This window comes from Neolamprologus multifasciatus, chromosome 7, assembly GCF_963576455.1.
Source record: "Neolamprologus multifasciatus chromosome 7, fNeoMul1.2, whole genome shotgun sequence".
Classification (NCBI taxonomy): domain Eukaryota; kingdom Metazoa; phylum Chordata; class Actinopteri; order Cichliformes; family Cichlidae; genus Neolamprologus; species Neolamprologus multifasciatus.
The window spans coordinates 8,519,510-8,534,195 of record NC_140445.1 but is presented as its reverse complement, the minus strand read 5'-3'; the positions used below and the strand labels follow the sequence as shown (position 1 = coordinate 8,534,195).

The 14,686-nt window shown below is 38.5% G+C and overlaps 1 protein-coding gene across 3 annotated transcripts in view; it reads right to left on the bottom strand.

The window, feature by feature from the left end:
- Window positions 1–3,167, bottom strand: part of il34 (interleukin 34) — a 34,546-nt gene extending 31,379 nt beyond the window's left edge. The window contains exon 1 of one of the 3 annotated variants that reach the window (XM_085165822.1): window positions 2,941–3,167. The gene's annotated coding sequence lies outside the window, so the exon portion shown is untranslated. Of the gene's footprint in view, window positions 1–2,179; window positions 2,919–2,940 lie in introns of those variants that run through there. The other 2 variants (XM_085165824.1, XM_085165823.1) reach the window with 2 other exon arrangements.
- Between the last annotated feature and the right edge of the window lie 11,519 nt (window positions 3,168–14,686).

Here is a 14,686-nt window from a genome sequence, read left to right as displayed (position 1 = left end):
ACAATGATCCCAGACAAGCCAATCAAAGCAGTTCAGTCAGAGGTCCCAACCTCAGTCCAGTATTTTACTTCCAAGAAGAATCATAAAAAACAAGTGTCTCTGCAGGGAAAGCTTTTTTAGAGCAATGACAGGTTGAACTTTAAAAATAACCAAGAGTGCCCAAAACATTTGCTTTGTTCAAAGCTATATATTAAATACTGGGATGTGTTCCAGGGCAAATGAAAGATCTGACCAACATAACTGGGAAGTTGTTTCATAGCATCTCATGGCCATCCATTCAAAAGATATTGAGATATTTTAGTCTAGACCAAAGTCCTGGACCAAGTGACTTTTACTGCCGGTTGTAAAGCTTTCCTAGCTTGGCTATTTAGCCAAATGCTTGCACTTGGTTTAGGTGCTTTAAAAGAGTCCAACATAATGAAGTCAAAAAGTAGTGTTTTTGTGCTGCGTCACCCCCGATCATCTCACAATGTGAAAGTTAAGCTTCTTGTAGCGATTCCAAAACTAGAATCCTGTGTGGCAAGGATGACTAACCCACACGACCAGCTGCTCTGCGTTTGTGGTACTTAGTCAAGTTGTTGAACATGGAACCAAATGTAATGTCTGAGTAGATATTGCTTAACATGGTGATTCTCAAATGTTTGTCAAAGTTGTGTATATATATATATATAAAGTTATGACCGTGTTTTTACATTTCTATTTGAGTCCTTTGCATAAACTAATTTCCAAACACGCAGGCAAAATCTATGAGTTCAAAAATAAATAAATAAATTAAACTGTCAAAGCAAAGCCTGCTGTGTTGGCAAAGATTCCAAGTGGTAGAGGATTATTACAGTGTGACACATCAAATAACACAGAGAAAAGTCAGTAGACACTATTTCAAACCTTCCTGACTTTTGGACTCGTGCTCAACGGGCCTCGGCCAAAATGTATCAAGTGACAGAAGAACCTGGCTAACACCATCAAGCAAGCAGAAATGGCCCTTAAGCATCAAACATCCATTTTGAGAGAGATTTCGAGAGAACATGGTGTCTCAATGAGAGCTCTAAACCCATTTGTTCTGATAAAATGATGGAGGGAAATTATATGATAAGTGGAGTTTGTTTCAAAGCAGATAACAGCTCACGCTATACCAGGGACTCTCTTGCAAAAACCAAATTACAGCCATCATTCCAGGTCCAAATGCTCATTATAATCCTTTCTGTGACAATAATGAAGATTTTTTTCAATTTTCTTCAAACAGACGAGTGTGCTGCATAATTTTTGTTTGCCTTTTGGTGTGCTTTAAAGTAATAATTTTCAGAAACATTCAGTTTCTTATACAACCTAACACAATGTCAACCAAACTCAAGCTAAAATTTACACACACTCACACATTTACAAAAAGGCACCAGCACCTATGCTGTTATTAAAACCTCAGAAATACTCAGAAAATGAGCACAAACTGCAAACAGCCATCATCAATGAAGACCAATCTTCTCATTAGCTGTTCCAATGAAAGACAAGGTTTTTCAAGAACTCCTGCTGCAATAGCAAATGTGCATGTCTGATAATATTATATTAAATTCAGTATATAAATAACAGGGCTGGTGCCAGATGCCAGTTTGACACACCGGTTGAGCAAGTGCCGTTTTTGCCTTACAGCTCCAATGTAGTGACTCAGATTTAAGTCCCACCTGCCTCCCATTGCTGCTTTGCTTTCGTTGACAGGAAGAAAAAAATATCAGAAAATTAGAAACATTTCAGGCCAAGTTTGGTAAGCCTCTATCCAATATCTTTTTTCTGTGGCTAAACACACAGCTTCTAATTTGTAAAATCACTAATACATTTTCTCAGTATACTTTAGTGTGTCTATTTGAGACCCGAGAAAGGCATTAAAAGAATTTCACGGGTACTTATGCTTGACTTATACATAGTTTGAGTGTCTTTTTCTAATCTTTTCCTCTCTCACCTTCCTCCTCATCCTTATCTTTCACAGCCTGATGATAAAACTTTTGTTATATCCATTGCAGCATTCCTCAGTCTCACATCACACCTCAGTGACTTCACTGTTGGTAAAATATGTCACCAGCATTTAGAGGATTGTGACATTGAGCCCATCCGTTGCTTCAAATATCAACAAATGACTCCAACCAACCGCTGGAAAAATAGTCAGTGCGTGGCACAAAAGATAAGTCACCTTTTACTCACACACCTCTCCTGTTTGTTGCAGTGTTGAAATGTATCTGGCGCAGATGTTTGTGCAGTTTAGCTGCAGGCTACTTGTGCTTTGAGGGCCCAAGCTCCCCTCTGAGATCGATAAGGCTCCTCTATCCTTCACAATCTAGGCTGTGACAACTGCTGCAAGGTTTTGAGATGTCGCCACTGGTTGTATAACTCAGGCTTGCAAAACTGTCAATACGCCCATACTGTCACACTCGCATGTAAGATTTTCTTAAAAAAAAAAAAAAAAAAAAAAAAGACTAAGAACAGAAGAGAAAGAAAAAAAGCAGCGCTAATACCCTCCGCACCGAAACCGAAAGTAATGCCGGACAGCTCAAGGCACAGCTGCACACACGAGCACATGCAGGAACACCCACAGAGAGAGAGAGAGGGAGAGACAGTAAAACAATCACACCTTTATGTCCTAAAATGAAAGATCAAGAGATTAAAATCTGCCTCCAAGACCACGCAAATGGCACTTTTCTCTCTGTGAGTGCGCTCTTTGGCATAACCATTAATAGCCCTTAAAACCCTACAACAGCCACACACCTAAGTATTTAACTCTAAGTGCAAATCAAAACTAATTTTACATTTTAATCTTAAAATAAAGTTTCAGTCCTCAGAGATGAAAATCTGCCAGAAAGTCAGCGTTTTCACTTTTCACAAATGACCTCACTCCCAGACTATCAATTTGGTCCTCACCACGTAGGCTACAATATTACGCAGGTACACACATACCTCCAAAGTCCCTTTGCCTCGCACTCCCAGGGTGAGAAATCCTTTACAAATGCGACGGTTGTAGTGAGCCTTTGTTAAATGCGAAGAAAAGCTGAGCGATAGAAATCCGGTCTTAATCTTGTCAGTGAAGGAAGTCCACTACTGGATTTGTCCATCCACGGAGTCCTGGTGCGCTGTCTCAGTGTGCCGCCAAGTGCGCCACAGGCTGCCGCTCCTTCGGTCAATTCCAGTCACCACATAAATAGCTGCCAAACCTTCAAAATAAAAGCACGCCATCCGGCATAGACCCTCCCCTTGAAACGAAAAAGAGTCTATACGGACATTTAATCATTTCAGTGGCTATAAAACTGACAACTGAGCGAAAAAAATACTGACCAAATATGACTCATATTTGTTTATGACAAGACTAAAGGTTTGCCATCTCATCCAAGAAACACAGACTCTTCTCCTTATTGAAACTGATATAGCATCACTGTATTAGAAGGTTTATTTATGTAACAATTACCTTACTTGTATTTTAACAATTTTGACACCCCATCATTAACTTTAATCTTCATACCTTCAGTAACTGATTAATTTAATAAAATTAATAATACAATTAATATTTATTAAATATGAATTTTACTATCAGATTTTACACAGTTTTGTTTCACACAGCCTGATCTATTCTGCTTCTAAACCTGTGAATTGATGTTACACTGGAGAGAGAGGGGGCTGATAAATCGCTGATATTAGCTATTTGCACATATAATGCTATCGGCATTCATAACAGCCAACTAATGAATATTTAAAAGAAAGACGAGAGAAACACCCTTCAACAGCGATATGAGTGTTGATTTTTGCATAACTTGTCCACCAGAGGGCACTTTATGAGTTCCATGTTGGCAATATTTGCTGGGAACAAACCAGCTGATCCAAACAGGTTACATGAGTAAATGACGACTTCAACTCAGTTTTATTTAAATACCATCAAATCACAACAACAGCTGCCTAAAGGTGCTTTATATTGAAAGCTAAAGACCCTACAATAACATACCCTAAAATTGATTTGAGACAAAAACTGCATTCTTATATTATCTTATATTAATATTGTTCATAAAGAACTACACATAAAAAGCATGTTTTGTATGTCTGGAAGAAAAATGAAGCAATAAATCGGCTGACATATCAGATTTTTATATCACCAAGTATTGGTATAGGTTTAAAATTGTGTATTTTTAATGAGAGCCAACTTCCTTTCAAATGAGTCCTTTAATTCTTCCTTAGCAACATAGAGCGACACTAAGTGAGAAACATAGTTTGGAAGTTTCAGCCGGAATTGCGGGTGGCTTTCCCACTCTGGCTTGACACATGAAAAGAGAAAACAGATGATACCTGGACCCATGCTAATTTTCCACTGGTCTGCAGTGAATATGTTTTCATTCGCCTTCTTCACTGCTCTTACAGCTCCGTTCACAAACTGTTCCTCAGCTTTTCCAAGGTTGTCTGGTGCACTCACCTTTGTGAACTAAAGTCCTGCTGGGAAGACAAACACTGAAATGCAATCAGAGGTGAACCAGACTGGTTATGTGACACAATAAATCATGTCTGCTCAGGTTTTTAAAGACCAACTTGTATTAGAAGACTGGAGATCTCAAAGACTTCTTCGACTTTAAGATTCAAATTACCCATATTTATCTCTATTCTTTTTTGAGGGCACATTAATTAATAAACAGTCTGCTATTCATAACTGCTTATCTTGAGACTCTGTGGAGGGTAAAGCGGCTGCCTGAGCTTGCACGATGTGGTATATTTCACTTTAGATGGGAGCCAGATCATACCAAAACACTCAGGACCAAATCCTCACCACAACCACATGTCTCTCTCCAGAATGGCTGCTGAGCTCAGATGGGAAAAGCCCACGGGAGTGCAGGACATAGCCACGGACATTGTTTTTGAGGTAATATTTCCATTAGGTCATATGAGATCACATTTGCCAGAGTTTTCTAACCATTACCAAACCAAGATTAGGCACTCATCAAAAAATGGAAATGGTCAAGAAAAAGAACCGACCACTGCAATACGTTGCACAGAATAAGTCATAATTTAGAAAATTTAAAAGACTTGCTGTTTGGTTCACAGAGTTTGACTCAACAAAATGATTTCTCACACCATAGCAAACATTCAGAAAGTACCGTAAATTCATTCATTTTCATTTACAGTATAGACTGTAAGCATCTCTTATAACCAGTGTCTCACAGTAAGGTGTGATTTCTTCTGTTCTGTATGAAATAATGAGAGTGCAATGTTAATCCCTGCAATTACTGTCATCAAAACATTCATAGTTTACATCAGAAAATACATAGAGAGTGCATTGCCAGCAAACTATAACACCCTGGGAGCACTTGTCATTCTGATGGCACTGTTTCAATCGTTAACTTAAATATTTACTTTTGAGAGATAAATCCAGAGCAAGTTATGCTCAATACATTTTGCAGCGCTGTTTAAATGAATTATGTTCAGGACTAGCACCTCTGTTTTGGAAATGCTACGGACCAGTCAGGAAACAGACTACACAGAGAGAACAGAAATACATGTTTGGTAATTGATAAGGTGCATTCAAAAATGATAAATTAGGAGAAAGTGTTGGTCAAAGATTAAACAAATGTAAGGCAGAAAGAGTAAAAAACGTAAAAATCACCTTTTTATCACTAGCAATCCAAGCATTTATGTTCAGGAAAAGTCAGGACAGGGGCCAGATTTATTAATTTCCCACATGCACTTCCAATATGTTCCTGCTAAATTATGGTAAGTTTCTTATTTATTTATGTTCAAGCAAGCACACATTTGATGTAATGTTGTGACTTACATGTTGTTTCATCGACACACAAAAGTGGATAAATACCTAATGAGGTGCTTATTATTTGTTGTACGACTTCATTAGACTGTAACAACAGCCCATTAAAATATTAATTATTTATGACTCTTCACTGCTGAATTTAAAATCTTTGCTAAAAGGCTCCGTGTTCCAGAATAAATACCAGAACTATGATGTGTCTGACTTCAGTGAAAGTGCTGAAGCTATTCAAGGTCAAATATTAAACGATACACCGAGCCAATGCCCTCAAGACAAGACGAGTCACATGATTTGCATTCTCATGATCTGAGCATTCAGATGATGCCATTAGGCCCAGTGAATGAGGAGATTACCTTGACATAAATTAAAGTGGTATTGAGAGTACATTTTGATGATGAAGAGTCTTATTCCTTTCATGCTAGCACAGCACTTATTGTTGGAGCTTTTTTTTTACTTAAAAATGTGCTGCGTAACAGCTTTCTGTTAAATAAAGCATCAAATGCAACATCAAAAAACAAAACAAACAAAAAAAAACAGAAAATAAAAACATCAAAAAGTACAACCATAGAAATGCTTCCCCTTTGCCAAAAACAGTGACTCAGCTTTGGTAGAAGTGCTTGGTTGCCACCAGTAAAGAAGTCTGTGGTTGTACTCGGAATTGTTATTGTGTAAAGTTCTGCATTTCTATTGTTCACTGTTGCCTAAATGCCAACTCAACTGAAGATTGGTTAACAATAATTTTGAGGTCTGCAAATGTAAAATACAATGTAATATGAAATATTTCCCACTTGGAGCGTGAGACTTTAAACCATGCCAATAAAACAGAGTGAGGAGTCTACAGGTATGGACACAATGCAGAGAAGTCTCTCCATCTCTCACTTCTTCCTCCTCTCTCCTCCACATCTCAGTGATACCGAGAAAGGCTGAGAAGTCCAACTCATAACACTTTGGTCACCAGGTCATTTGTATATTCTGGGCCAGTGAAAAGCGTAACCAGCAGCATTTTCATTCGTCGCATTGGAGTGAGGACAGAGGATAACCAGTGGTGTTTTTTTTTACTGGATTTTAACTCATAGAGAAGAAATGTCTCCGTGCACAACGTAAGCCATGCTCAATATTTTTAATCACCATTTATGGAAAATGGATTTGTGTTAAATTTCAGAAAACCAGAGTTTTATGTTTGGCTTGTTATCTTTTCCCATTCTGGTTTTATGTTTTGCACAAATGCTGCATATTTATGACTCGTAAACGCCATAAACTTAGATAAGCAGTTCCTGCACAAGCTCCAAGCTCCAAGAATGCATTTTCAAAAATAACAATTTCTTTAAAAATCATTGGTGGTGAATTACAGAACAACACAAACATATTTAAATTCATGTAAGTTTCCACTTCGCATTAGTATCTCACAAGAAAAATTATGGACTTTCATTATTAATAATGCAACTGAATTCTGTCTTTTGTTGCACTTCTTTTGTTTGTTAAATTTCAAACATCTGGTGTGTAGTAGAGACCTAGCATTAAAAATGTGCATACAGCAATCTGAGTTACAAAGCTGATGTCACCTGAGTAATTCAGAGGTAAAAAGGCTAAATTATAAAATTCTCTCAAAGTAATCAGCTACTTGCAGACACCAAATGCCTTCTAAATTCAATTCAATTCAATTCAATTCAATTTTATTTATGTAGCGCCAAATCACAACAAAAGTCGCCTCAAGGCGCTTCATAGATACAGAGAAAAACCCAACAATCATATGACCCCCTATGAGCAAGCACTTTGGCGACAGTGGGAAGGAAAAACTCCCTTTTAACAGGAAGAAACCTCCGGCAGAACCAGGCTCAAGGAGGGGCGGCCATCTGCTGCGACCGGTTGGGGTGAGAGAAGGAAGACAGGATAAAAGACATGCTGTGGAAGAGAGACAGAGATTAATAACAGATATGATTCAATACAGAGAGGTCTGTTAATACATAGAGAGCGAGAAAGGTGACTGGAAAGGAAAAACTCAATGCATCATGGGAATCCCCCGGCAGCCTACATCTATTGCAGCATAACTAAGGGAGGATTCAGGGTCACCTGGTCCAGCCCTAACTATATGCTTTAGTAAAAAGGAAAGTTTGAAGCCTAATCTTAAAAGTAGAGATAGTGTCTGTCTCCCGAATCCAAACTGGAAGCTGGTTCCACAGAAGAGGGGCCTGAAAAGTGGAGGAAACGCACACGCTTACTGCATGTTCACAATAATACACACTGATAAAATTGGTTCATTTTTAATATTCTCTGTATTTTTTTTTTTATTTTTTTTTTAAATTACAGGTGTTTCAACTTCACTCTTTATGTAATTTAGTCACTATGCTGATGAAGGTGTACTAGTATTATTGTTATTGTTTCGTTTAACCAGTTTCTAAAATTTCTCTGATAAAATTTTTATCATTAGAGAAAAAATTACCAATAATCATCCCACAGATGTAATATTATCTACAGCTACTCTTAGTTCCATTGATGTTAAGTTAGACTCTTTTTTTCCAATCGATCTTTCTGAGTTAACTTCAATAATTACTTCCTCCAAACCATCAACGTGTCTTTTAGACCCCATTCCTACAAAACTGCTCAAAGAAGTCCTGCCATTGATTAATTCTTCGATCTTATATATGATCAACCTATCTCTAATAATCGGCTATGCACCACAGGCCTTCAAGGTGGCTGCAGTTAAACCTTTACTCAAAAAGCCATCTCTAGACCCAGCAGTCTTAGCTAATTATAGGCCAATCTCCAACCTTCCTTTCATATCAAAAATCCTTGAAAGAGTAGTTGTCAAACAGCTACCAGATCATCTGCAGAGGAATGGTTTATTTGAAGAGTTTCAGTCAGGTTTCAGAGTTCATCACAGCACAGAAACAGCTTTATTGAAGGTTACAAATGATCTTCTTATGGCCTCTGACAGTGGACTCATCTCTGTGCTTGTCCTTCTTGACCTTAGTGCAGCATTCGATACTGTTGACCATAATATCCTATTAGAGCGATTAGAACATGCTGTAGGTATTACAGGTATTGCACTGCAGTGGTTTGTATCATATCTATCTAATAGACTCCAGTTTGTGCATGTAAATGGAGAGTCCTCTTCACACACTGAGGTTAATTATGGAGTTCCACAGGGTTCAGTGCTAGGACCAATTCTGTTTACATTATACATGCTTCCCCTAGGCAGCATCATTAGAAGACATAGCATACATTTTCACTGCTATGCAGATGACACCCAGCTCTATCTGTCCATGAAGCCAGATAACACACACCAATTAGTTAAACTGCAGGAATGTCTTAAAGACATAAAGACTTGGATGGCCACTAACTTTCTGCTTCTTAACTCAGATAAAACTGAGGTCATTGTACTCGGCGCTGAAAAGCTTAGAAATATGGTATCTAACCAGATTCTTACTCTGGATGGCATTACCTTGGCCTCCAGTAACACTGTGAGGAACCTTGGAGTCATTTTTGACCAGGATATGTCCTTCAACGCACATATTAAACAAATATGTAAGACTGCGTTCTTCCATTTGCGCAACATCTCTAAAATTAGAAATATCCTGTCTCAGAGTGACGCTGAAAAACTAGTTCATGCATTTATTACTTCCAGGCTGGACTACTGCAATTCATTATTATCAGGATGTCCAAAAAACTCACTGAAAAGCCTTCAGTTAATCCAAAATGCTGCAGCAAGAGTACTGACAGGGACTAGAAAGAGAGAGCATATTTCTCCTGTTTTGGCTTCCCTTCATTGGCTTCCTGTTAAATCCAGAATTGAATTCAAAATCTTGCTCCTCACATACAAGGTCTTAAATAATCAGGCCCCATCTTATCTTAATGACCTTGTAGTACCATATCACCCTATTAGAGCACTTCGCTCCCGCTCTGCAGGCCTACTTGTTGTTCCTAGAGTATTTAAAAGTAGAATGGGAGGGAAGTGTTGGCAGTAGGACTATGAAGCAATAATCTTTACATCTGGTTAGCCTCTCATATAGAAGCAGTATAACGCACAGAATCCACATATCCATTGCCATTCAGACTTTAAGTGGGCATTAAGATTAATTTAATGCAAAAGTGTAGTAAAAGGGCATAAATAAACCAGGCCTGATGTGTTTGTCTAAACTTTTAGCTAAGGAATATTGCTTGCATTCTTTAGCGTGATGTATAGATAGAGGAATGACACACAGTTATGGCACTTAGCTGAGTTGAAAGTTATAGGTCTGGTTGCAGATTTGTTGCCAAGGTGGAACACTTGGTTACATGTTGGTGATAACTACTGGGCTCTTCTACGTTGGATTTATAATGATCAAATGGTCATAATGTATGCAGTTCGTTTCTCATTTGACATTTCATGCTTCAGAAATTGACACTGAAGGGTTTGAAAATAACCACATAAACCAAAGAGTGAAACAAAAAATATACAAAGGAACAGCAATGGTTCCAAAGTGCAGTGTCAGTTTTATTGAACTAAGATAAAATCAAATATACATTTTAAAAGAATTGAACTATGTACTGATCTCAGATTCTCTGTTGGTGAGAGTTTCAGGTGTCACATGCTACATTTGCTATTTATGGACAATTTCAGAAAATATTAGAATGTGCCCACTGTTTTAAAAATTCCCACTTAAGTTTAAATAAATAATGAATGTAAGCACCAACAGTAACAATGAAAAATAATGGGATATTAAATTGTGAGGGACACAACTGGAACACACTGTTTAGTTTTAAAGTTTTACCTGCAATGTTGTGCAAAGAGGAAAAAGTTTTGTTTTTTTAATAATAATATTAGTAATTTTGATCATGTGATTCAGATACAGTTTTAATAAAGCTGCAGTTAACAGTAGGTTAATCATATTCTGAGGGCTTCAAGTATAAAATCGACCCTTTGTGACGCACATGTTTGTATATTTCGTTTTTCACACAGCAAAGGCTCACTCTGTAGCTGTGGCTGTAGCTCAGGCGGTAGAGCAGGTCATCTACTCATCAAAAGGTTGGTCGTTCAATTCCCTTCCTTGCCGTTATGTCATATTCACTGTTGAAGTGAAGCAAAGGCACAGTGAAACAGGATTGAGATGAGAAACAACCTAAAAGAGCCAGCACTGAACAGAACTGGCGCTATTTGGAAAGGTGACGTCTTCCAGCTGGGAGGAGCTGATAGAAATTACTGGAGTAAAAACACATCCAACCTCACTCTGCAACTGGACTGAGGACTGAAACCTTAAAGTACAAGATAATGGATCAGTGGATCGTAGTTGATCCATATCTATTGTGAGCAAAAGACTCAAATAATTTAAGCACCCACTCACATCACATGTGATGACAGTACTAAGGAGACTTGTCTGGGCCCAACTGAGATTGCAGGTGAAAACATCTCTCAGCTCTCTGAAGTTTCCACATCAGCCAATTCTGGCTGATGGTCTGGGAGAAATCTTCTGCACGTGAATAAGACCGAAGAAATTGTGATCAGGGGATGAACAGGCTCTATTTTGAAGGAAGTTGTGATCCTTTTCCATCAGCCAGTTGAGACAGGCACCGTGTCCTTTGCTCTGGTCTGCTGGTGGGGCAGTATCAAAACTGGTGACCAACAGACTGAATAAACTGGTTAGGAAGGCTGTCTCTGTGATTTGGTGCAAACTGTGGTAAAGAAGAGGGAACTGATCCAACTGTTATGCATCGTGAATAATCCTGACCACCCTTTGCATCACTTCCTGGACAGGAAGTGATGCACCTTCACTAAACAAACTGATTCAGCTACGCTACCACAAAGACAGATGCAGGGAATCTTTCATACCACATGCAATAACCCTCTATAATACAACACATCTATCTGGCAGTGTGTCATCTGATCTTTCACATTAGCACATACCCTACATTCTTAACACACGGAAGTAACCACTACACTTGACATTGTTATAACAAGCCATTTAAATTTTAAATTGTACTTTATTAACCATTTAAAGTCAGTTTTTTACTTGTTGACTTTAAAAATATTTTATTTTCCGCATGCAATTATTTTTTATTTTATTAAGATACATAAAACACAGCTTCTTTAAGCTATATGCAACATGCTTTTATGTTTATCTGAATTTTTAAATACTGTACTGAAGGAATTTCCCAAAGGTGCAACAAATAAATAAATCGTTCCAGTTTTTGTTTTCAATCCTGTCCAGCAGGACTGTCATCACTCTAGCAGTTTTCTGTTTGGAGGAATAAGACTTGTTAGTCCCCCACTGTTTCCCCTATTTAATTTTCAGTGTATAGTACTACTGATGAATTTGGATTTTTTATTTACTATGAACAAAACCATGACAACAATTAAGATGTCAGCTACAACAGAACTCTTAATAGGAAATGAAGCACTGTTTTTTCTTTCTTTACTTTTTTCCCCTGATGTATCCAGTTGTCCTCATTAAATAAATTGCATCCATGTTCGCCACAACCGCACAGTAACGTAAGCATGATTCATCGATTAACTGTAATTTCATGTGTTTTCAAACAAGGCAGCGAATCCCAGAAAGAGCCGATTGACCACATCACCCTACAAAACTTCCAGAGAAAGAGGGTTTAATTTTTCCTTCAGCGTGGCAGAGCTTCAGGACAGTGATGACAGATGTGACTAAAGGACAGCAGAGAAACGATGGCTGGAAACCAACAGTAAAGTTCATGCTGCTTCCGTCACTCCAGCCATATGTGTATCAGTCATATTTCCTCCCCTTGTGTGGTCAACTTTCAGTCAGGCTTTGGTTTCAGCTGGAATCTTCTTTGTTGATTTTTTTCTTGCTTGCCAAGGAGAGTGAGCCTGCAAACTCATTTAAGTGTGATTTTATCACTTGAATCAATTTTAAAAAAATCATGCCTCCAAGGCACGAGACGTTTTGCCCTAGAAATAATATAATGAGACGATGATCCGTGGCACGATGAAAGGATGTTATTTAGTATATGCAAGAATTGTAGGAACAAGATTGCCCGTCTAATATAGTTTGTCTGACAAAATTGGCAACCAAGCATCATAATTTAGCTCGCTGCCTGTAAATTGCATTTTCTCTGACCCCAGGGCCCAGGTTGCTTGAATCTTCATGTGATCCAGATTAGGGCTGTTTGTTGATTCATTTGATAGTACTTTGTATACTGCCTACAAATTATATGCGTTCTGGTCGGCTCTGTACCTCACTATTTACATCCCAAGCTAATCTAGGAAGTAGAGTGTCCTTTATTTAGAAAGGTGGAATGTAAGGGTCTGGAGGTTGTATTGTCCTGGCACTGACCTGCAGTGAATGTTTATTTCATCCACCATGACCGCAGTCTTTCCCTAACCACAGCTAGATTGTAGCTGCTATGCACACACATTGCAAAAAATAAAGAATTTCAAAAGTGTTGGCACTGGACTTTTAAACAAGACAAGAGAGTCTACAGCTAGGCTGTACTTACGCTAAGTGCCACTTTCTTTATGCTAACATGCTCACAATGACAGAGCCAACATAATGGTTTTAACAGTTGTGTTTTTCGCCATGTTCACCTTCTTATTTTAGCATGTTAGCATGCTATCATGAGCTAATTGCAAAGTGGAGCTGAGACTGATGGACTGTCATCAGGTGAGACATCAAAATATTGTCATGGTTGTGGCAATAGATGAAAAGTGTCAGATGATACAAATCAAATCATGTCACACAACAATCCCTCCAAGAGTGGTTGAGTCTTTTCACTCAAAACTGCAAATTTCAACCTCATGGTGGTGCACAACGAGAAGTCAAAGGATAAAGAGAGTCACAGAGATGCAGCTTCTAGAAGTTTCACAGAGATTTTGACATACTTAACAGGATATCTATATAGTCCAAGTCCAAGTTTGTTAAAAAAAACCCAAAAAACAACAACAACAATCAGTTGGAGGGAATACCTGTTACCAAAAGTTATGCTAAATTCAAATGGTGATGCTGCTGAGGGTGCAGCACGCTAACACTGTGGTCTAACTGAGTTAAGTGGAAGCATCTTCATAGCAAGGAAAGTTGATTCCGTGTTTCCTTTTTTACCTATTTTAGCAGAGGACACATTGGACCGTCCTATATGAAAGGAATGGAGTCAATATAGTCCTAAAACTCATATTGATGCACAAATTCAAGGTCAAAAGGGGACAAGAACCTATCCCAGCTGTCATAGGGCAAGAGGCAGGGTACACCTTGGGCAGGTCTCCAATCTGTCAGTCACTGAGCTGACGTATATAGAGCGACAACCATTCACACCTACCAAGCTGATTTAGAAACACCAATAACCCAAATCCCAAGGCCCCAGACTGGATTCAAACCCAGGAAATTCTTGCTGCAAGTCAACAGTGCTAACCACCCCTGGCCAAGGACATGCGATGAAGAATATACTCTTTTTTCCCCCACACTAACTCACTTTCACATTGACTAGGACATAGACATAGACTTTTATATCTGTTGTGCTTGGGTGTTAACTGGGGACGTGTGTGTTGAGTGTGACTCTTCTCTGGTCTTGTGCCACATGCAGTAAACACTGCTGTCTCTTATTCTCTTATAAACAGCTCAGACTTAAGTTAATATTTGAATTTGTGTTTATTTTTCCTGTTCCTGTTTGCAGGCCAGTGTCAGCTAAGAAAGTGCTGCTGGTTGAAGGCAGGGTTTGGCCTTCTGAGGCTGAAATGATTCCCAGCCATGCAAGATCATCAGTCACAAAAAGAAATTTACCAATTTTTACCAGACAGCCAGCCTGCAGTACAGCTATGCATAGCACTATGACAGCTTTTATTCTTGAGGAACTGGACTGTGGACTCTTTTGATCTGATCTGTTGTATTTATGCAAAATACATTTTCTTTTAAAATTATGTTTAATGTATTTTACCTGTAACTGAGCCTGCTCAGTCAGACCTAGAATCTGTGT